General features: G+C 42.5%; 2 protein-coding genes across 4 annotated transcripts in view; one reads left to right on the forward strand and one right to left on the reverse strand.

Moving 5' to 3' along the window:
- Positions 1 to 8007, reverse strand: part of LOC139751282 (uncharacterized) — a 134430-nt gene extending 126423 nt beyond the window's left edge. For all 3 annotated transcript variants that reach the window (XM_071666601.1, XM_071666600.1, XM_071666599.1), the window contains exon 1: positions 7881 to 8007. The gene's annotated coding sequence lies outside the window, so the exon portion shown is untranslated. The remainder of the gene's footprint in view (positions 1 to 7880) is intronic.
- A 989-nt stretch (positions 8008 to 8996) lies between these two features.
- LOC139751125 (uncharacterized) overlaps positions 8997 to 25170 on the forward strand; it is a 247278-nt gene continuing 231104 nt past the window's right edge. The window contains exons 1-2 of the mRNA XM_071666224.1: positions 8997 to 9258; positions 13735 to 13825. The gene's annotated coding sequence lies outside the window, so the exon portion shown is untranslated. The remainder of the gene's footprint in view (positions 9259 to 13734; positions 13826 to 25170) is intronic.

Genomic DNA, 25170 nt, shown 5'->3' on the forward strand with positions numbered 1-25170 from the left:
AAGATGGACAGATAGAAACGCGGACGGGAAAACAGAACATAGGTTAAAACACGAGACGGAGGACATATTAACTCGGACGGAGGACATATTAACACGAGACGTGATATAGTAACAGGAGACGCAGGGCTTATTAACACGAGACACGATGCATTGATACGGGACGTATGACTTGTGAACACGAGACATAATACATCAGTACGGGACGCATGACATATTAAGACGAGACATGATGCATCAATACGGGACGCATGACATATTAACACGAGACATGATACATCAATACGGGACGCATGACATATTAACACGAGACATGATACATCAATACGGGACGCATGACATATTAACACGAGACATGATACATCAATACGGGACGCATGACATATTAACACGAGACATAATGCATCAATACGGGACGCATGACATATTAACACGAGACATGATACATCAATACGGGACGCATGACATATTAACACGAGACATGATACACGAACACGGAGACACATGTAATAACACGGGACATGATACATTAACACGACCCCATATCATGTTACCACAGCTTTCGTCTGCGACAATATAAGGAGATGAAGACACTGGCCAAACTGTTATATAACAAGTGAAATTGGCTAGAAGGCCAACATGACAACAGATGACCGTGCTTAGGCTAAATCTCCCAGACTCTGTGATGCTAATGAGGCTAATGACATTTGGTCATTAAGAAACCCCCCCCATTAAGGCACCCATTAAGGCAGTACACGTAACATGCACTACGGGAATCTCACGCTCGTTACATAAACGCACGACATTTAAATCCGGAAAAAAAAGAGAAGAAAATGGGTGATCGCTTCGCAGAAAATCTGTTATTGGGAATGTAATTTTATTTTTTTTTTTGCGATGCGAATCGCGAGGAAGTTCAATATGCTTCAGTGTAAAGGGGGAAAAAGAAGAAATAACGCAACTTGATCTCCCGTCGTTTATTATGGGCATTTTCACGCAAAACTCCCACAAATAAGAGTCTGTGTTGTCTTAAGACGAGCGTTATGGCTTCCTCTGATATGGTCAGGACAGAGGCTTTGATGCCTCACCCACCCACCCCCCTTCCTCCCTCCAGCACGGCATCTAACCCCCCCCCAACCCCCCAGCACCTGGGGGAGGGAGGGGGGGGGAAGGCTGGAGTACCCTCAGCTTGGACTGTGTCCCCCCCAGCTTGAGTATGTACCCCAGGACAGGTTGTACTTTCTGGATGGGTCGTACCCCAGCATGGCTCGTACCCCAGCATGGGTCGTACCCCAGCATTGGTCTCCCCCACAGGCTGGACGATCACACATGTAACACAAATAACGGGTTTCAACTGGTGACGGTGTGTGTGTGTGTGTGTGTGTGTGTGTGTGTGTGTCACTGAAGCGCTTGTGACAGGACCAGTGACAGTTCTGACACCTCTCGGTCGTCAACTGACACTTCTGACACCTTCCCTCATTGTCTGACACTACTGACACTTGTTATCTAGTGTTCGACACTCGAGTAGAGAGAACTGGAGATGGGAACACTCAAGGATTCAAAGACAGACAACCGCGCTTGCATGTACAAGCAATCAGCACACACACACATACACACACACACACACACACACACACACACACACACACACCCAGTATATATATATATATATATATATATATATATATATATATATATATATATATATATATATATATATATATATATATATTTATATACACACACACACACACACACACACACACACACACACACACACACACACTAGGAATGTTTACGTACATATTGACGCATGCTTCCGTCACGATAGCCTGTCTTTCGTTTTACCCATTTGACCCCTTGAGTAACACGACGACTTAACCCCTCGAGGACGAAGACTGGACTCAATTACTACGACGATTTAACCCTTTACAAGAACGACTCGAGCCTCTTGAGTACGACAACTTGACCCGCTTGAGAATGGCGACCTAACCCTTGATAAAACCTTAATTCATTGTGGTCCGGGGGTTTAAGCCGTCGTCCTCGAGGGGCGAAGTCGTCATCAAACTCAGAATTGTCGTCCTCAAGGGTTTAATTGTCGTCCTCAAAGGGGTTAACTGTCGTACTCGAGGGGTTGATTGTCGTACTCAAGGAATTAATTGTCGTACTCAAGGGGTTGATTGTCGTACTCAAGGAATTAATTGTCGTACTCAGGGGGTTGATTGTCGTACTCAAGGAATTAATTGTCGTACTCAAGGGGTTGATTGTCGTACTCAAGGAATTAATTGTCGTACTCAGGGGGTTGATTGTCGTACTCAAGGAATTAATTGTCGTACTCAAGGGGTTGATTGTCGTACTCAAGGAATTAATTGTCGTACTCAAGGGGTTGATTGTCGTACTCAAGGAATTAATTGTCGTACTCAAGGGGTTGATTGTCGCACTCGAGGAACTAAGTCGTCCTTTTCAAGACGTTGAGTGCCGTATTCGAGGGGAAGATAAGTCATTTCACTCATGCCGTTAAGTTCTCGTATTCATGGAGCTAAGTCATCATACTCAGTGGGTTCATTTCACACAACACAGTTTCCTTAGCGTCAATAATCGCGCGAGCGTTTCTAAGTCCCTCAGCGCCACGGGAGCCTCAACGTAGGCATGGTCTACATCCAGGACTTCTCGAGTCTTACTTCGGTAAGTACTTGAGCCTTTAATCCTAAATATGGATGTCTCGCATTTGTATATCATCGTATTGGGATTAGGAACGTACAAAGAAATTGGATGATATTAGGATTTGGAGCGTATAAAGAAGTTGGATGATATTGGGATTAGGAACGTACAAATAAATTGGATGATATTGGGATTAGGAACGTACAAAGAAATTGGATGATATTGGATGATTAGGAACGTACACAGAAATTAAAAAGTGAAAGTATAGAGAAGGAGTATTATTATTTTTATTGTATAATCTCAAGAGGAAAAAAAAAATAAGTATTTGAGTCGAAGCGATCGTCAGTTATTTGCCGATATGAAAAGTTTGTTTGAACTGTGGCAATAACGATGTGAAATGGATAGAAATATAGATTTGATAGTGGACTGGCACGAGTGTGGTGCGGGCTAGGCTACTGACTGGCTGGGCAGGCCACGGAGTAGGCGACTGGCTGGGCAGGTTGAGGAGCTATAGACAGATTTTTCTTGATGAGGGTATTGTAGTTGTGACGGATCTGTTTGCAGCAAGACGGAAAGAGAATGAGAGGGATGAAAGACTCATAATGAGATATATGGGGAAAAAAACACTTGGGGGAGGAAAAAAAATTTGTGGAGCCCTGATAGATTTATACTACCCTCTCTCTCTCTGTCTGTAACATTTTTCTGTCATTCGAGATGGTCTTGACGGCCCGGGCATGTCATAAGCCCGTGTCGTGGTGGTCACTTCGATAAGCGGGTTAGAAAATCGTAATAAACGAAAATGGTTATCGAGAGCTCTCGTGTCGCAGGGCGAGGATGCGAACCTAAAGTTCAAGTTTATGGTATGGCGTGTCTCACTCAGAATATGGCCTTGAGGAAGACCTATAGGGACGCTCACGGTGGGGAAGGTACGGTTGATATAGGAAACTTATTACGGGAAGTGGCAAAGTCTCCGGCGATGGGTGATAGGCATGCAAGGGTGGAGTGGCGCGGGAGGGAGGGAACGACCAGCGGGGTTGGTACAGATCCTGCTAGATCCTTCACACTGGACGTAATCCTCATTCAAAGGAGATTATCCCATGTAGGGATAATGGAACAAGGGACCTTACAAGGCATGGGACTGTGGTGGGTCAAGGGGTTGGGTCATCGTCGATATAGAGACTCTAGGAAAGATGGGAGTAATAATGGAGGCTGATCATACCACCGTGGCGACGCTTCCAGGAGGAGTCACTAGGCTAGAGGGGAGTGAGCGAGCCAGACCTCGGAGCACTGGAGAGGTGAGGGAGACGCGGATGGTTCTGGGAGAGAGACAGCAGGCGGGAAGTGTTGCCTCACCAGGAGACGGTGAGGGGTTAAGGTGTTGCGGAACTCTTAGGGTTGCATGTAAGATAGATAGATAGATAGATAGATAGATAGATAGATAGATAGAGAGAGAGAGAGAGAGAGAGAGAGAGAGAGAGAGAGAGAGAGAGAGAGAGAGAGAGAGAGAGAGAGAGGTGGATCATGGAGAGGGTCTGAAGCTTGACCGGCGATATTCAAAGCTGTTTACATGAAGCCATGTCAAAAGAAAACGTGAGAAGCCTTGAGTCGAAATGGAACACATTTTGTATAAACAGAATAAGATGTCAGGGGGATGTGTATGAATTGATCACGATATTTATGGATACGGTGAATAGATAATCACGGCACCATTATCGAGGGCGTTTATTACTCGTCAAATAGTGTCAGTCGTGGATTTAAAGCGAGACGTTTAGATTTTTACTGGATTTGTCTCCGAGACCGGGAATCATCTTGGTAGCTCGCCTCTCTACTGTCTCCAATCTGTGTGCATCTTTCCTCGAGCAGGGTGACCAAAAGTGAACACAAGTGTTCAAGATGGGGACGCACCAGCGAGTTGTAAAAGAGTGAGGATAATTTCCCCACACTTGAATTCGAGAGGCCGGCAAGTGAATCCGGTAAAATATTGTCCTCTAGTTTTTACTGTTTTCCGTAGCACTGCTTGCTTGCCCTTAGGTCACCAGAGATTACTACACCGGAGACCTTTTCCCTCGCTTACATTTTGTAGTTCAATAGACTTTATATTGTAGCGCGCCTTTTCGTCTGTACCACCGGTATGTAAAACACTTTGCGCGGACCAGTATTGAAATTCGGTGGCAACCTGTGACTTCTATCCACCAGTTTGTCTGTGGCATATTCAAGCTGCATACGATCAGTTTATGTTATTGATTTATCTTTGGCGAAATAGGTATTTTGTATTTTTTTTTTTACCCCCGTGGTTTTCATTTCCCCGCCTCTGTTAGGTCTTTGTTTGTCTGTCTGTGTCTCTGTCTGTCTGTCTGTCTCTCTCTCTCTCTCTCTCTCTCTCTCTCTCTCTCTCTCTCTCTCTCTCTCTCTCTCTCTGGTTATTTTAATCGTTCATTGGTCTGTATATCTCTTGGTTTTTATTGTCTCTTCGTCTCTTTGGTCTCTGTATTTCTTCATCTAATTAGTCTCTATTTCTATTACCTTTTATCCTTTTTCACATCTTTGTCCCAGTTCTCAGTGTTTCTTTCTGATTCTCCGTCTCTTTCTCGCTGTCTTTGTATTTCTCTCCCTCCTCCTCACTCCCTCTTCAGTCCCCCACCTCCTCTCCTCCCTCCCTCCCTTTGTGTGTTACTCTCATGACCTCGGCTTCCAGGAAAATCCATGTGTTGACACAGTGTTGTGACAGGAGAGGTCTTGGTAAGGGGAGTCAGCAGGCGAGGTGGTGTGTGACCACGCGTCTTGCCTCGTCGAAAACTCATTTACAATTTTATGGTTGATGTGGTCTTGTGTCATGACCAGGCCCTGGCCAGCTTCATAGACGAAGTCTTATATAACACACAGGACCTCTTATCTTTGGGGATCTTGCAGGCATGCTACAATCAGTAGCAGGGAAAGGTTGGATACGATTCTTGAGTACGAGGGCGAGACCCTTGAACATTTCGATGCTGTCCTTGAGGGTGATATGACAGACCTCTTGGTGTGATGGTCCTTTGGCCTTTGACCTTGACCCATAACGGTTAGGTCAGGTCAAGAACATCAAGGACGTTGTACCCAATGGGTCGTACCGTCGTGCACAAGCAATCGTACCATAGTGTTCACGTAATCGTACCGTCGTGCTCACATAATCGCACCGTCGTGCTCACGCATTCGTACCGTCGTGCTCAAGCAGTCGTACCGTCGTGCTAAGCAATCGTACCGTCGTACTCAAGCAATCTTACTGTCGTGCTAAGCAATCGTACCGTCGTGCTCACGTAATCGTACCATGGTGTTCACGCAGTCGTACCGTCGTGCTCACGTAATCGTACTGTCGTGCCCACGTAATCGTACCGTCGTGCTCACGCAGTCGTACCGTCGTGTTCACGCAATCGTACCGTCGTGCACGAGGTGTTACACCACAACCCCAAATGCGAAAGACGCGAGTCCAGTGGAGTCTTGGTGGGCAAGGCAACGCCTGCCATTACAGTGTCCCTCCCCCCTCCCCCGCTGACCCGACTCTGAGTCACGCAGACCCACAAATCTTAATATCTTGCGAGTCAACATTACGAATGTGTATTTCAACATGGCATGTCCCGTCTCGAACGCGGATTATTATTTTTATTGCCCGAATCATATTCACGGCAGCTTGTCTGGGTAGGCGGACTGGCTGGCGGGCTATAAGAAACCAGATTTCGTGGTGAATTGTGAAGTTTGGTTTGTTGATGAGTGTTGGAAACTGATGCCTTTGAGTAGTGTGAAATTCGAATTCTTCTTAAAGCGTTTCGGGATTTTCGTTTTTCTCCCCCTCTTTTATCTCTTTCATCTGTTCTTCCTTTTCCTCTAGTTTGGATATGTGTATGGCAGATATATACACAGGGATGTTTACAGAGTAAATGGTATGATTTACACATTATGAACTTGAGTGAACATTAAGTGATGAATATTTACAGTGATGCGGTGATACCCCATAGCCTAATAGAAAGCTGGTCTGTTCACTTGCATAGTTATGCACTTGTTCGTGGATCGTTCATGTCGTTCACAGTGGTAGGTGTAGGATTGCTTTTGTATCTGTCTGTACGAACTGTATTTGGAGCAAGTCGATTATGGCGACGAACAATGGTGGTCTATGGGGAGTGGGTGGAAAGGACTCTGTGATGGTGGTGTGTTTCAGCAAGTTTGTGTATGTGTGTGTTCATGCGAATATCTCACACTTTTTATGCTATCATGCAACATTTTCTTTCCGCTTTTGAATTTTGTCAGCATTCACAATTTCATCTCGTTTCGGTCAATAGTTTTTATATATATTTTTAGAAATGGTTCTCTTCGTCGTTCGTTTCTAACTACTTTCTTGCTTCAGGTTGTGGTCTCTGGTGGTTCTGGCTTTTCACTGTTGACAGCGTAAAGCTAGTATTAGTAATTTCAAGGTTTTGATCAATTCACCCTCTGCTCTTCCTTCTTCGTTTTCGCACCGTCCATGTTTGCTATCCTCGCGTCCTTTTCTAATTTTTTTTGAGGTAACCAAACTTGAGAAGCCTATTCCAGTTTTGGCTTGATATACGATATGGATAGTTTGCTGACATTTACTTAATCTTACACATAAAAGTGATGGGAAATTACCCTCAAGAAGTACTTACTTTTACAGTACGGAAGGTGAGTTCTGTACTCGAACATTGTCTTCTTTCAGACAACCTCTTGAACTCTGTATTCTCTACATTAACCATGTCCTCAGTCATTCTTTTCCATTCATCCACCAATCTTGTACTATTGCTTTTTAACAAGTTTTTTCTTGTGTATGTGTGTTTGTGTGTCTATGTGTGTAATTACCTCTTCTTACTGTGTACTTGTGTGTCTGAGTGTATGTTGTCTCTGTCTGCTTGTGTATTTAAGCGTATGTTCGAGGCATAACTCGCACCAACCTTACTTTTACTCGCATTAACTCGTCCCTCTCCTTTCACACACTCTCCCGAACACGGATACCAGCTTCTGCATTCCGTCATTCTCGTTTGTCACCAAACAGCAGATACTGGACCTCCGGCCACGTCAGAACACATAACCTTTTTCTCTCGCGCGAGATGGCCTTTGACTGGATCATGTTTTGGCCGTGCCAGTGACGGTCACTATAAGAAGATAGATTAATAAAAGCGAGAATATACAGTAGTAATCGTTGAGGTAAGGACTGAGAGGGGGTCAAAAAGCTCGTGACTTACCGCAGGCACAGACGGAGGTGAGGCAGTGTGTGTGTTGCGGTTGAGATGAGGGAGAAACTCCCAGACACTACGTGGTTACCAGCAAGGCTCCCGGCACACTGTCTAGTGTCATCTGATCCCCCGGGCCCCTCCCCCCACTGCTAGCCATGGCTTAGGCCCCGCCCCGCCCCGTCCCGCCCCGCCCAGCCCTCCACCTTAAAAGCCCAGGCTCCGCCCCCTTACCACTAACCAAGACCCCGCCCTCCCAGCCCAGCTGCTCTCCTTACCACCACCACCACCACCACTACAGCAGCTACCATAAGCCTCTTTCGATCACCCCGCAGGCAACCAATATCCTTTACCCCCACCACCACCACTTGACCACACCATTCTTCTTCGCTGTGTTCCTTCGGTCAATCACATCTTGAACCATCATGTCCTGTGACACAGGCATGGGGAAAACACGCCTACCCCGACATGCCCACCAATTAGATTCCTTTAAATGATAATATTACCACATGGTAAACTTACTGCCACAGTGTATACCTTCTCTGTAAAAGATTGATCATCGGTTAATCTGCCAAGTGTGTCCCTTCCCTGCTCATGACCCGTGCTTAATTAAGAATGGTGGAGAGCTACAGGACAGACGCCATCACCTCACTTGTACACTCGGGACCTTCATTATAAGTAGGCCGGAACACTGTAGTGAAAATCTCCGCCGTATAGCGCAGGAATGAATTTATCAAAAGGCCAAGAGAGTTCTGTATCTACGCTCTTGGGAAAAAATATCAAAGGTGAATATAAGAAAAAAAAAAATTCTTTTAGTGGTGGTAATGCAATAAAGGAAGTAGGGTTACTGTTATACGTGATTACAGTTTGTGTGGTACAGGGGTGAATTACGATGGATAAAACCAAACCATAGTGGAAGATGTAGAGAAAATATGAATTACCTGTGGCATCACTGTATTATTGCTAATTGATTACTGCTTGGCACAATTTTCGTCAACTATTCCTTTCTTTACGAGACAAATATTACAAGTCTCTCTTTTAGACCGTTCTTTTTGCCTTTTTTTCAGTTTTCCTATTAAGTAAGCTTTATCCGTGCAGGAAATAAGCCATATTTTGCTTTACAGGAACAAAAGAACATCTTTTTAGAATACTGGCCTTTCAAATCTGCGTGTTGACGACTAGGCATTGGCGGCCACGTTGTTGACATTGGCGCGGGACGCGGAAGAGGAGGGTGGTAGCACACCTCATTTCATCACCAATTTGTCCAGTACGGGGGAGGCAGGTCTACACCCATGGAGCCCCATCTCCTGAACTTTCATCGCCTATGACAAAGTTTCATCTCAAGGCAGGGAGGGCTCGCACATATCGCTTACCGCAGGTCAATGTTGAGGTAAGGATAAAGGAGGATTCCTTCTCGAACTTCTGAGATGAGAGTGTGTGTGTTTGTGGACTGACTGCTAACAGTATGTGAGTCGGATGGAAAAAAAAAAAAAAAACAGCAACTTGGGCCAGGGATGGGAATTTGACAGCCTTGTTGGCTCAGCACGCAACCTTCACTAATCTACACATACCCAAGTAACAATACTCCCCCATCCCTCCCTGCCACTTACTACCCTGTGTATCTAGAATGATCTTGTGTAGTGTGTGTATATGAATACTAAGTTTCAGGGACCTATTTTTACGGTACTGGGAGGAAATTCTACACTCTTGAACTTTCCTAAGTATCAAACAAGTGTAGTTAGTCTGTCTGCATTCACAGTTTCATTACTCATTTTTTTGCCGTTCATCCACAAACTCTCCACAGAATCGCATCTTTTACGTTGCTTAAATGACTTCATGCCATTGGACCTCTGGTTTGTTCTGTTCATGCCTCTTTCAAAGAGAGCCGTTCATCCCCTTCAACGTCTTAAAAACTTAAAAAAAAAAAGGTGATCTGGTCACTCTCCACTCGGCGTACCCAGCACGAGAAGCGGTATCCTCGTATCTCCTCTTCATTGTGGTGGCATAAAACACGGCCACTAATTTCGTAAATAGATTTTTGGCACGGAATTTGATACTCCGTCACGGAGAGCGTAATCATCACCTAATTGATGCGAGCGGGGATGTTCCTCACATTACCCGTGTAATCAATAGGTCCAACATCAAGTTCCGGAGTCGCATTTATAACAAAACTGTACAGTTGAAAGGAATATACCTGCTCAGGGCCTTAGGTCTCGCTGATATGGGAGAAAATTAAGGAAAGCTGCCATCCTTGTCTCGTAATTCAGAAATCGCTGTGATATGGTGTCGTAAATGTCATGTCATTAAAAAGATCAAACTGTTTGTTGACCTTCGTAGGTTGATTGCATTAATCAAGTCATCATTGATCGTAGCAAGGTAAAGGAGCAGAATTCGGGTTTTAATGTAAATGCTGGTGGTGAAGTTAACTGTTAGCAGTGGACACCACGTACTAAACATGAGAATAAGAACTTTGAGTGCAGTATGATGAATATCGAATATTTAAAAGGTGTATTACCTCCATAGAAAGCGAAGAAGATTGATGAGCAAACATTTTGGATTTCCACATCAAACATTATTTCACTTTTTCTTTACTCCACATCATACATTACTAGTTCTTTCGACCATTCACAATGGAAATAAACTAGAGTAGACTTTATATTTACTATTATCCCTTGATTTAACATATTATTTTCCCAAGTTAGGTAAGGTAAAGAACTTCAAGTGCAGTACAATGATCATCGAATATTTTTTGAAGTGTATTACCTCAATAGAAAGCAAAGAAAATTACAAAATATTTGGGATATCCTCATCCAACATTACTTCACTAGTTCTCTAGACCATTAATAATGGAAATATACTGGAGGAGTCTTATACTTATTATTATCTCTTGATTTAACATTGAATTTTTCTAAGCTAGGTAAGGTTGCCATAGGCTTGATAAGGTTTTCATGGTCTCCACCAATGTTTTTGCTAATTAAGGTCCAGCCTATTATGTTGATGCTGTTTATTTCGAAATTGGCAGAGTTAGTCTCTGTTATCTCCTTAAACATTACTTATAAGGAATATAGAAAATAACTTACGTTTTTATAATTTTCTTTTTTGAAAAGATGCAAAAGCCTATTCACATTTTACAAATGATTTATCCCAGTGCATCACTTCACTAGTAATTGGCAGAATTAGGTAAGTTTATTGACATTGATGGACAGAATAACATGAATATATATATAATGATACTGTTATACAGATGAATATTTCAAATATGAGTACAGTAACAATTAGACCGGTATAAGCAAGAGGACTTAAAATGTCCAGAGCTGGCATATTCTATATATATATATATATATATATATATATATATATATATATATATATATATATATATATAAGTTATGTGAATAAATCTCCAAAATTGAAGTAACAAAATAGCCTTTTTGTTAAATTTGTGATCAATCTAAGCATGTATTAGATTCTGAATTAATGGATTTTTTTTGTACTTAGACCTGATGCTTGATATGTAAAGAGTTGTTTTAGTTTTTTTTATTATTAAAGTTACTTACAAACAAAAGGTAGTTTTGGTATATAACTGTCTTATTAGTTAATTTTTGAAGTACTGTTTCAGTTTTAGCCTGTTTATATTTTCTGATGATATTTTGCTTATTCTACCAAGGTTAGTCATGTGTTAAGTTTTTATATATCGTTGCTCTTTGAAGTTCATTCTGATTTTCAGTATGGATTAGCTTTTTGCAGCGATTTCATTAAAAGAAAAAGCTAGGATTTTCTCTTGTTCTGATGATTAATGAAATAATTTCATAAGTAATCAAACTATGATGGTCGAGAAAATGGTTATTTTGAGAATATGACATCTGTAATGGTGAAAATATAGCATTTTTATTTTTTATTTCTAATGTCTGGATGGTCCTTCTCTCTTAAGTTTTAAGGATTTCCATTATCCACTTTCTATATCTTCATCCATCTTGCCCGAGTACAGTCACTCACACTTTTGTGTTAGCAATTCGTATCTTCATGTGAAAGTTTCTAAAAATCATCATTAAGGTTACTTATTTGTAATGACCCGTGTCTTCGGGCCAGCCTTGAACGGCTCATTTAAAGTTTCGATCATTTTCGACATCGAAACTTAGATCATTTTGGGCGCATTCAATGGCCGGATATTGTCCACACGAACACTTCCAGTGTTACATTGCTCCTCACTTCCCACACAGCCCTCACCTTCACCCACCTCCCTCACCCTTTTTCATTGCCTCCTCTGCCCAGAACTTCACGGCTCTCCCATACTTCCCCCCCCCCGTCCACGAATCACAGCTTTTCACGGCCCTCCCCACATCTCCGCCACCTACACGACCCTCCTTTCCCGGATCCACCCCTACACCTGCAAAGCCCTCCCATCCACCGAACTCTCCCCCTCTCCCATCCCCAGCACTTCCCTCTCTTACACAGACCCCTCACTTCCCCCCAATCACGGCTTTTCCCTCCCATCCCCCACCTCTTTAGTGGTACCCAACATTTACCAAGTTTAAAGAAAAGTATTATGAGTCATACCCAACATTTACCAACTTTAAAGACAATTCTCATTAGTCATACCCAACATTTACCAGATTTAAAGAAAAGTCTTAATGTTGTTTCGGAGTTATGTAAAGACGCCCACTCCATTTCTCCATTATAGTAAGATTTTTGATAAAAGATTCCCAAGCGTTGGAGCATTATTGACCAGGACTTGGCTCAGGCGTCTTGAAACTTTGGCCCGAGTTAATTAAGCTTTCAAGAAGCCTGTTAACAAAAACTTCCTGTAGAATATTGCTTGATCCTTTATAAGAATAGTTTTATTTTTCTTTGTCACATTAAATATTGGTAATCGGTAATGTCGCAAAAGTTGCATAGAAAGTGGAGGAGGTTGTGCAACTGATGCAATACTCTTCTTTCGAATATAGGTAAAAAGAGGAAGAGTTTAAAATCTTTTAAACGTAATACTATAAGTTCCCGACGTTTTTTCATGTCTCATACGAGTCTGCAGAAAATTTCTGATGTATGCGCGTCTTTTTTTTTTTTTGTTTAACTCATTTTTTATCTAGAAATTCTCGGAGAGGCGTGCCTTAAAAAGGAGAAAAGATCTTGTATACCTTTGTACTTTCTCCAATAGTTTGTCGAGCGCGGAGGCTGGGTTAAGAACTAAGGCGTACTACATCTCCTTGCAAAGGGGATGGAGTACCGTCCTGCAGTCGTATTATAAGCACGACCTAAAGTCTACTGATTGTTTTTGTGACGTAATTATCTGGGAATATCCTGCGTTTTGTCATGGGAAAATGAATTTGATAACATATTTTGACGTTTGGTTTGCATTGTATTTACCTCAAATTTTCTCCTTTGTTTTCCTTTTTTTTTTTCACTTATTTTCCTTTTTCCTCCTCCCCTTTTTCTTTCCTTTTTCCCCACTTTTCTGATTATTTTCTTCATCTTTCTCTGACGCCTGATTTTTTTTTTTAACCCTCTTCCATTGCCCTTTCGTTTGTCTTTCTTGCTTTTTTATTCCCTTTTCTTTACCTTCGTCTGTCTCTCGTTCTTCTCCTGTTTTGTCATCTTTTTCCTCGTATTTACCTTCATCCTTCTTGTTTTCTACCACTTCTTCTTGTTCTGTTATTTCAGTAATATCACCATTATTGGTGTCATTATCATGATATCCGTCAGTAATCAGATTTGTCCTAATTTTTCTTTACTCTTTCTTGTCTGTCATCATCAATCTCACCATTATCATCATCGTTGCTCCTATCGTCATAATCATTACTGTTATCATCATTATCATTATAATAATCATTCTATTTCTTCCCCCCTTTTTTTTTTCATCTTCCTCTAGGCCAGACATTCCACCCCAGCCAGTTGAGCCAACATGCTGGTCCTGGCCTCCATCGTAGGACCCCAACTGTGTACACAGTTTACGATACGCTGTAAGTACATTCTGAAGTTCTTTTTCGTTACTTTAAAAATGTTTTAAACCACATTTTTGTATTACTATACTCCAGATAGGGTCCCTTAATTGTAAAAATTCCTTCCCTTACCTTACAAATTAGTTATTTATGTAACAACCCAGAAAAAGTGAGTTTGGCATAGTGATCCATTGGCCGTATGCAACTTACATTTTCTCTAAAATGATTTTAGTTCAGAGAAAACGTATACTTGAGAGATCGGTGACTATACTAAAGGATTTATCGGTCGCAAAATTTAATGTGAGATTGGAAACTTTGCGGCGGATAAAACGAGTCGAAAGTATCTCATATGTATTTCTGGCTCCCCAAAGTAGTATTAGATTTCTGAGGATGAATGTGTTAAGAATGTGTTATTAATTTTAATAAATGCTTCAGCCGAGATATTAGCAGAGGAAAGCAGATTAGTTTAAGGAAGCGATTACTCTTATTTTTCTCCAGGAAACTGATTTTGATTTGTGAAAAAAGTGAAAATGTACAACATTCGGAATCCGTGGTACCTGTAAGTTATGATCCCTTAGCATGACATACAAGGATGAACAGAGAGGAGGAGACTCGCTCCACTGAACCAAGTAAGGAAGCTGTGAAAAAGCGACATTAAGCTCTCGATAGAGGATGATACAGATGTCTGGGGACATTATTCCCTTGAATTACAGCATCAGTGCTCATTGGGGGATGGGGAGGTGATCTCCTTGGTCCAGTTGGGAGCATAGATTTCCATAGTCCTCTCGCGCGGGTTCGATCCCCCTACGGCTTGGAAAGACAAGACATTGAGTGCAGCTCATCCTGCTGTTCATCCTTCCTCTTTTTGGTAGATAAATGGGCACCCAGCTTAGGCTTGTGTGAGACACCACAGCTTTGACAGGCATAGCTATTGGTTTTGGAGTGCGAGCTTTATGTGTTGTAGGAGTTGGAACCTTCATACCAGGAGACGCAATCTGGGCCCTGGTGAAAAATGCTGAAACCACTCTCAGTTTTGGAGGCTTCCGTCGTCACCCGGACTTCATGAGAGGGATTTTATTTTCTCCCTGTACTCCAAGGCTTTTCGAGGACGTCACACACACACACACACACACACACACACACACACACACACACACACACACACACACACACACTCAGTGTAATGGACGAGTTGAGACAGCAACGAATCACTTCTTGAAGAAAGAGAAACCGGTGCGAAATGAATTGGTTCAAGTGAATGACGCATTTCAGTGACTTTTCACCGAGACTATGTTGTTGACGGTTCCGTTACCCTGCCACACTGCCCATGATAAAAAAAAAGATATTAAAAAAGATGCACTGAAATGTTGATAAGATAATGGCAAAGATGGGAAAGAGAATTGTGGCGTTTTGCAGGAGAGAGAGAGAGAGAGAGAGAGAGAGAGAGAGAATGACTTGTACTGATCGTACATGTTATTTCCACGTTGATATGTGTTTGATAAACTGTTTTCGTTCTTGTGATGGTATTACTGCGGGATTCGCAACTCCTAGGTGGCTCACGGGAGTTTATACCCTCCACTGATGCTGTTGCTCATCCTCTATATATGCTGGACTGCTTACCTCACAGTGTCATTGTTAATCCCGAAAAAAAAAAAGGCTTCTTGGTTTATTATCTAACTCGAGGAGTGTATGGTTAAACTGATTCAGAAAGACGAAGGATCGTTCGTGTCAGATCTAGACCAGCTGATCTGGCCAGTATGTTGGGAGGCCCGCTTGCCTGGCGCGTGAGATGGCAGACCAGACCAGTGTAATTTACCCAATCAGTTCAGCGACCGTGGACTGAACTCGCATGAGTTTCGTACTCACTCGTCTCCACGCATGAGACTTATAAACCAGGAGTATTGATGAATGTCGATTTATACAGTGTGTATGGTTCACTATAGGCGAGAGGTGGATCCAGGGAATAGCCACTCGCGTTGAATTTGAGTAGATAAAGGATATTAAACCCTTTGGGATCGCGGGGTTACGTACTTGTTTTCTAAGAGTTTTGGATTCGAAGTGTTTTCGTGTTTATAAAACCCCCTTTTTTGTTGCCCTAAGAGCACTAAGCCTCGTTTTGGAGTTCACTTGTTTCTCTCTTTATCATTTTCACTTTCGCTCTTCATTTCGCTTCCTCTTTATTGACTTTTTTTTCGCTTATTTTTCCTAAGCTTTTGCATTTTATGTTGAGGAAAAGTTTAAATTTCCACCTTCGCGTTCTGAAATTGCCTCCTTCGGATCAGCAGTTGAGTTAGAGTGATTCCAGCCTCCTCTGCCTTCCAGCAGTAGCAGTTCCAGCCAGGATGTGTCCCCATTCCAGGCACAACTTGCCACTTTCGCCAAAATGATTACTCCTCCGCCAAATCCTATTTCACTCCGCCAAAATACTTACTCCTCCGCCAAAATTATTACTTTCCGCCAAATCCTATCTCACTCCGCCAAAATAATTACTCCCCGCCAAATCCTATCTTGCTCCGCCAAAATGATTACTCCCCCGCCAAAATCCTATCTCACTCAGCCAAAATGATAACTCCCCCACTAAGTCCTTTCTCCTTCCGCCAAAATTTACCGCTTTTCTCCACCCATCCTTTATGTATATATATATATATATATATATATATATATATATATATATATATATATATATATATATATATATTATCCCTGGGGATAGGGGAGAAGGATACTTCCCACGTATTCCCTGCGTGTCGTAGAAGGTGACTAAAAGGGGAGGGAGCGGGGGCTGGAAATCCTCCCCTCTCATTATTTTTTTTTAATTTTCCAAAAGAAGGAACAGAGAAGGGGGCCAGGTGAGGATATTCCCTTTACACCTTTTCGCCCAAAATTTCCTCGTCGTGCTTCCAGTATGCAGTGCACTTCGAAGTACGTGAAAAGTATTTCCAATGAGGTTATTATTAACACACGACGGGGGAAAATGTGATTAGGTGTGTGAGGTGATGTGTGGGGGGGGATGGCGGCTCATAGCTCACTGGGCTGTGTGTGTGTGTGTGTGTCAAGATCAAGGGAGGGAGGGAGGGCAGGCATGCTGGAAGCCTCCAAAGAATGGCCTCAGATGCTAACTATTTATCGTTGCAAAATTAAAATGATTTTTTTTTTTAATATCGAGATGACTAGGAATACTCGCTCTCTCTCTCTCTCTCTCTCTCTCTCTCTCTCTCTCTCTCTCTCTCTCTCTCTCTCTCTCTCTCTCTCTCTCTCTCTCAGGAAGAAACTAAACGCCTTCTTTGCTTACTGTCGACGATTTCCTGTTTCCTTAGAGGACACTGCATTTGAAGATGATGGTAGACCATATGGAAGGCGCTGCGAGTATATAGGGTATGTGGAGGGTCACCATAAACAGTGAGGAGTATTTTACAGGGTGCGTGTAAGGCATGCTTGCGAGTAGGAAAGGAGGAGGGTGAATGGTTCCAGGTGAAGATGGATCTTCGTCAAGGATGTGTGATGTCATCATGGCTGTTGAGTATGCTTAATGGGTAAGGTGGTGACTGAGGGCAGTTGAGAGGAAATCTGAAGGTATTTAGGTTCAGCACGGTAGAGATGAGACAGGATGGTCTAATTGGAAGTTCAGACGAGTTGCAACTTAAGACTGTTTCGGACTTGAGAAGTTGCAACTTAAGACTGTTTCGGACTTTGAATCAGGGTCCCACAAAGCACTGCTCAGCACACCGAGACATTCTCAACACCTGGCTGATATTAATCCATAATTTCGTGTGAAGTTCCTCCCTTGAAGAACCACTTCCCTGATTCAGGTCTTGGACTTAGGGCGTGATTACCGCCTTCAAGGGGTAGTGCCTGAGGAGGTGGAGGAGGACATTCCATTAACTCCCTCAAAGGTACAGGTGGGGAGAGCAAGCCTTCAGTCAGGGAGTGGTGGGGGAAAAAAATTATGATTTCAAGATGTGTGGCTGAAGTGGTAGAGTCACATTCCTGAGAACCTAACCAAATGGGGGGAACTCGTAAGATTGGAAGGGAAAAATATTAAAGGAATATATATCCCCTTCACAATTCAGACCAGTTTATAACCAAGGAGGATTTTCGCTTTAAACGTTTGATCATGTTCAGCCATGGCTGCTGTCCTCGTAGATGTCACGGATCTCAACCGATGAAATTCCCTGGTGTTTAGTAACGCCCATCATCCCTCCCTCTCCCCCTCCGCCACCTCAGACTCTCAATATCACGTTTGTCAAATGTCCATCACATATCGCCTGCATCGCCGGTCGTGTGCCAACATTTCTTGGACAGCTAATTCTAGGGGGGGGGGGGGTGACATTTTCTTTTTTTCCTTTTTTTGATATGGTGGTTAGAAGAGAGCGAGAAGAGGGTGGATGGAACAGGAGAGAGGATTGTTTGAAATGGAAGAGAAGATTGAAGGTTTGAAATGAGAAGATTTAGTGGTGTTTGATGTAAGTTTATTGTTGTTATTTGGATGATTATCGGGAAGCGTGTGTTTTTGGTGCATTATGTATATATATATCCCTAGGGGTGGGGGGGGGATGACGTATATAATCGTAGAGCCCCCACCTCTCTCTCTCTCTCTCTCTCTCTCTCTCTCTCTCTCTCTCTCTCTCTCTCTCTCTCTCTCTCTCTCTCTCTCACCCCAGTAACCTCCAGTTTACCCATACCACTCTAGCGGTAGCACAAGCCCTCGCCACGATACGTTTTTCTTGAAAATATCATCTGTATTATATCACGGTAGTGTGGTATATATTGATGGGAAGTTACATCAGATGCAGTTTCACACGTAAGAGAATTTAGGAGAATTTTTGGTCAGGATCGCCAACCGGACGTCCTCTCGTGTATCACGGTGGCTCAATACCTCAAGCCGATTTCAAGGTGCTGGTGTAAGTATGTATTATGTGACCCTTGACCTCCCCTTTTATGAGGGCTGCTACAGCTTCGTGGCCTGCACTCCACGCGGGAGCAGGGTATGGCGGACTCCCCCCACCACACCCTTAGGGCGAAGAGTTCTTTACCGGCTAGGAATTACAGGGACACTCAACTGGCAACACCGTGAATGGTAGCGGTAGCTGCCAAGATAGAAGTTTATTTATCCTTTTTTCCCCCCCTTTAAAAAAAAAAATTCTGTTATCGAAGGTGTGTATATATGTTGTCAGCAGGGGGACAAAAGAATGCAGTGAACGTGTGACTGGATCAGTATGTTGTTGGAGGCGGCCCTCCCTGCCCCGGCGTATGTAAACAAGCCGAGCGTGGATGGGTGAGGAAGGCTGCGAAACGGTTAGTGTTGGCGCGCCGAGAACACACACACACACACACACCCTCGATCGAAGGAGTTTTATTTTAGCGTTGGGTCTCGTGTGTCGTTATCCCCACCCCACCAGCGATATATGTATTCACAGCTGAGGTAGAAAATCAAGTGTGAGTTTTTCTTCTTTTTTTTTAGTGTAATGCCACAGAACAACAACAACAAAAAGACCAAGTTAGCGGAATTATTCGACTGTGAGGTCGTGGGAGTGTAGCGTCTGTATGATTTTGAGTGTTGGAAGTCGAGATGATTAGATTATTTACGTACATAATTCAGACGTCCAGGGATGCTTCGGGAATGTCTATGTGATGAGAGACTTTTTATTTTTAGTCGATAGTTTTCGCCGTAGAGACAGGAAAGTATTATTTTCACCATTGATAAAGCAAGACAATATTTTCACAGCATGTGTCTCCTTGTCCTTCTTGCTTTCGGTGTGGCTGGATACCTCTCCCTGTTGCTCCGGTAGACCTTCTCTGGCAGATCTGTACGTCTCCACAAGTTGGGTGGCCAAACTGCTTATATTGTCCTTTCATTTGGGTTTAAAGTAGATTGCGGTTCTTTTTCCCGTATCCTTTTCATCATGTTGAAGGAATGTAGGACGTTCGCTAAATATATGGGAAAGCCTGATAATGGAAGGCATGGTAATCTATGACGAAGTTATCTGCCGCGCAACTTCATAGAACGTATGAAAATATTAACATGCTTATAGTCTAGCGGTAGCATTCCCGCCTGTGGCACAGGGATCCCGTGTTCGATCCCGGCTGTTGGATGTTTGAATGATATATATATATATATATATATATATATATTTATTTATTTATTTTATTTATTTATTATACTTAGTCGTTCTCCCGCGTTAGCGAGGTAGCGCAAGGAAACACGAAAGAATGGCCCAACCCACTCACATACACATGTATATACATAAACGTCCACACGCACATATACCTATACATTTTTTTTTTTTTTTTTTTCTTAATTTTCCAAAAGAAGGAACAGAGGGGGCCAGGTGAGGATATTCCGAAAAAGGCCCAGTCCTCTGTTCTTAACGCTACCTCGCTAATGCGGGAAATGGCGAATAGTTTGAAAAAAAAAAAACAAAAAAAACATTTCAACGTATATATATATATATATATATATATATATATATATATATATATATATATATATATATATATATATACAGACATATACATATATATACAGACATATACATATATACACATGTACATAATTCATACTTAGTGCCATTATATATATCCCTGGGGATAGGGGAGAAAGAATACGTCCCACGTATTCCCTGCGTGTCGTAGAAGGCGACTAAAAGGGAAGGGAGCGGGGGGGCTGGAAATCCTCCCCTCTCATTTTTTTTTTTTTTTCCAAAAGAAGGAACAGAGAAGAGGGCCAGGTGAGGATATTCCCTCAAAGGCCCAGTCCTCTGTTCTTAACGCTACCTCGCTATCGCGGGAAATAGCGAATAGTATGAAAAAAAAAAAAAAAAATATAATGGGGATAGGGGAGAAAGAATACTTCCCTCGTATTCCCTGCGTGTCGTAGAAGGCGACTAAAAGGGGAGGGAGCGGGGGGCTGGAAATCCTCCCCTCTCGTTTTTAATTTTCCAAAAGAAGGAACAGAGAAGGGGGCCAAGTGAGGATATTCCCTCTAAGGCTCAGTCCTCTGTTCTTAACGCTACCTCGCAAACGCGGGAAATGGCGAATAGTATGAAAAAAAAAAAAAAAAAATATATATATATATATATATATATATATATATATATATATATATATATATATATATATATACGGTGGGAAGATAATGATTCTCTTAGTGTCTTTTCAGGTAGCTGGCTTGGGGGGATACAGTGTCAGTCTTGTATTTCTTAAGAACATGAGCGCACTTGTAAGTGGATTCTTGCGAGATGACTGTCATAACAAGGTCTCATTTCACCGTGGCCCATTTTCCTTACTTTGCATTTGGTCGAGTTTTCACCGGCCGTTCACGTAATCCGTGTGTGTGTGTGTGTGTGTGTGTGTGTGTGTGTGTGTGTGTTTGACTTGTTTGTGATTACTGTTTATGGTTCCGATTTGTGATTACTACTTTTGCATTAAGGAAAACGAGTTTCACATACACGTGTTGCCCCGTCTCTTAACCGTGTACGTAAAATATGCCTTAACTTTATTGTGTATATAGACACACATACACTCCCTAGCTCACGCCGAACTCCCATTCATAGATCAGCCCCCAGTGGGGAGGATGAACAGCTGGGTTGTCTTGTGAACCGGCCGGCCGGCCACCAAGACCGGGATTCGAACACGGGCCCGTCGGATTGGTGGGTTTACAGCTCTTGACTATTGATTATGGAGACCCGTGTGTGTGTGTGTGTGTGTGTGTGTGTGTGTGATATTTAAGCTTTTGTGTGTTTGTACGTCCGTGTATCAATGTCTTGTGCTTAAAAGCTTTAACAGTTTTCAAGATTAGTTACGATTTACGTTATATCACGAAGTGACGATGGTTTTTTTTTTTTTTTTTTTTTGTAACGCTAACGAAGCATTTTTAATACGCGCCATCGTGTGGCGAAAGTAAAACTATATTTGAAGGCCGGAACAGGAGAGAGATCAAAGGATTGTTCCTACTCTAACCAGCATAACTTCCAGTTTAACTTGGCGGCGAAATTTCTTGGCGAAGGGAAGGAGGGCAATTACCAGCAGCCATTTTACTCGTCGAAGACTTCCTAGGGGGTGTTGGAACTTCCTCCTCCTCCGCCGCCGCCCAGGGTAGATCAAAGGTAGAGAGAACACCACTGGAGGAGGAGGAGGAGGGAGGAGGAGCGAACTCCACAACATCGCTGGCGTCATACAGCGCTGCTGAAGGGGGGGGGGGGGGCAAAAAGAAAACGGACCGTGGTGTTTGGGAGGGAGGGACTGTCGTGTTCTGAAAGTCTCGAGAAAAGATAATGTAGTGGTAGGTGTACACACACACACACACACACTCTCTCTCTCTCTCTCTCTCCAACGATAGACTTCTTGATATTGATAAAATGAAATAGACTACCCATCGTAAACAGTACAGCACACGAAATAACATGGAGCACGGTAGAACAAGCAGGGCAACTGGTGTCATGTCGTGTTATTAATGTATAATTCCTAACCTGCAACTCTGCGGGATAAATGTTGCCATATCCCCCTGCATCAAATTCAAGTCATCTATTAAACTTTTTACGTCGTTTAAACTTTTTTTTTTTTTGTATATATACCAAAACTTTATCGGTATTAAAATAATTTTTGCGCCGCCTGGCAAAGTTTTGAAATTTTCTTGAGGAAAAAAAAAGGAAAAGAAAAAAAAAAGTGACATCCGGTGAATCGTTTAAAAGACTTGAGAGAGTTTTGCTGGGATTTGAGTTCTAAACAAAGACGCATCGGGGAACGTCGGAGGCAACATGTTCCATTACTGTCTCTCGCTGCTTTGATCTCCTTAAAAAAAAGAAAAAAGAAGAAAAGACTCCCTCAAACGTCCCCTCTCCCGCCTTGTCATGACCTTAAATCGAAAAATGTTGGCTCTCGTATTTGCCAGGTTTCTGGGAATGTTGCATGTGAAAAGAATATCTTTACGTATATATTTTTTTTGGTATCCATGTAATACGTCATCGTTCAGTAAAACTTGACTTCGATTTTGGAGTTTCTGATACGTATCGCTCTTGTGTGTGTGTGTGTGTGTGTGTATATATATATATATATATATATATATATATATATATATATATATATATATATATATATATATATATATATTTATATATATATATATATATATATATATATATATATATATATATATATATATATATATATATACACACACACACACACACACTTTGCTGTAATATGAATCGTCGTGTAATGTGTGTGTATCCTTGCAGTGCACACCCGTCTGTAACACGTGATTCCCTGAAGTAAGCGTTTCCCCAGAGATACACATATTGATCAGGTGATCTTGAGTGTCCACATTTCCTGGTTGTGGCAGAGATGTGGAAAGAGTAAAAGGTTGGGGAACATGGATAACAACACATTGCTTTACTGGGGGGGGGGGGAGTATAGAGGTACTTGTAACTCTGGGCGAGCTGTTGTATGCGGTGTAGATGTATGCAGATGAGGTGAAGTGAGAAGATGTAGGCAGAGGTACCCTTGGCGTTGATGCTGATGCGGGAGGTTGAGGCAGGTGGTGTCCTGAGGCGATGGAGCTGATGGGTTGAGTGACGTGTAGCGAGGCAGGTTCTCCATAGGAGAGTTGCGCGGATGCCGGGTCTCGTGGAGCTTCTGAAGGAAAGGAGACGTTGCTGAAGTCTTTGTTGGGTATGCCTGTGGACTGCTTTACAGCTCGGCTGATGCATGTGGCTTCAGCACGGCTATTCGCAAAGCAGTTAGGTCGGCCATGCCGATAGTCTCAATTGTATGGGCGTGTCCACCATGTCAGTGAACGTGGGTCCCTTGGATGTTAATGGATAACGTTGATTGGCGAAAGGCAAAATGCGGCGGACCTTCACTGGTGAAGATCGAAACTATGCACATACCTTACCTCTTGGGGACCTAAAGAAAGGTCAGGGGAAGCTTACACGTCGTTAACATCTGTGGAAGGGCCTTAACGCTCTCGAAACTCATTGAACGTAATACACAGAGCCACCATCACGTTACAGTGTTCATCCGCCAGTCAAGCGAAGCCAAGATATGACGGAACTTTTCATTTGTATTTGCCCCACGTAAAATGTGACCCAGGGTTGCAACCTTCTACAGGCCTCGGTTGCCTTGGAAGAGTGAGGCGTCGTGGTGTACGTACATTGGTCTGTCTGGTGTGTTTCCGTCTGTCCGATCGTCTGGCCGTCGCCTATGTGTGTGTCTGTGCGTGCGCACTAGGCGTCGGTGGACACATTAAGCTTTCAAAAGCTTTAGTTTGTAAATAGTACAAATCCTTTGAGTCCCTGTATTCCCGTTTTTTTTTTTACTTGTATTTCTTATTCATCTGAAGCCATTTTTATTCCATTCATATGTGTTTGATTATTTGTGTTTCAGATTTTAAAGAGGAGCCAAAATATGTCGAGTTTGTAGTGTGTGAAGCGTCAGATCTCGTTAACACAAGGGGCGTGAGAGAGCGTGTATGTGTATGGTCTGGGAGCTCTCTCGAACACGCGAGGATCGTGTCTTACTTTATTTTTTCCCGTTAGTAGTTATATTTAGCGTTAACGACTTTAAATGATGACAACCATCCCCTACCCCGGCATTCGAATACATACCGCCCAGTTGGTATTTAAAAAGAAATGATGTCTGCACTTGGAGCAACTGATATTGACCCCGAGTCTGTAATTTATTGTCCGCCAGTCATGCAGAGTTGCAGATAAGCATACATACAAGGCAATCAGTTCACTGCCTATGTCGGTCTGCAGTAAGTTATATACAGTATCAGAATGCATTGGAGAGGTTCCAACTCATTTAGAGTACAATGAACGTGCAGGGTTAATCTGTGTTTGAAAGTTGGGTGGAGGAATAATATGTTGACACTTCTCGAATTGCCGTAATGTAAACTGTCGCATATATCAAGATTTAATGTGATTATCCAGGATGTCGGTAACTTATATACCCTTCACCGTTTGTTTAATATGCAAAACTATCGTAATGAGTATTCCATGGCTATATTGTCCACCACAGTTTTTTTTTCTTTTTAGTATTGGGAATAGGTTTTTAGAGACTGGCATAAACCTTTTTTTTTTTTTTTTTTTTTTTTTTTTTTGGCGAAGGAAATACCAGCAAAATTGTCAGTTTTTCGACAGTGTCCACCTCATTCAAGGTAAAATGGGTGCCATATAGAATTCCCTGATCATACAGAGGTGAATATTTACCCCAAGTCTCATACTTCCTTATGGAAAAGGACACAGTTATTCCCTTATGTGCCTCAAAGTGATCCCCGTGGCACCGAACTTGTTACGTCTAACCATTCCGAGGCTTAACCGTTAAGTTACTAGTCTGTCTTTACATCCAGTCCCATGATTTTTTTTTCT

The sequence above is a fragment of the Panulirus ornatus genome, chromosome 11 (genome assembly GCF_036320965.1).
Source record: "Panulirus ornatus isolate Po-2019 chromosome 11, ASM3632096v1, whole genome shotgun sequence".
Classification (NCBI taxonomy): domain Eukaryota; kingdom Metazoa; phylum Arthropoda; class Malacostraca; order Decapoda; family Palinuridae; genus Panulirus; species Panulirus ornatus.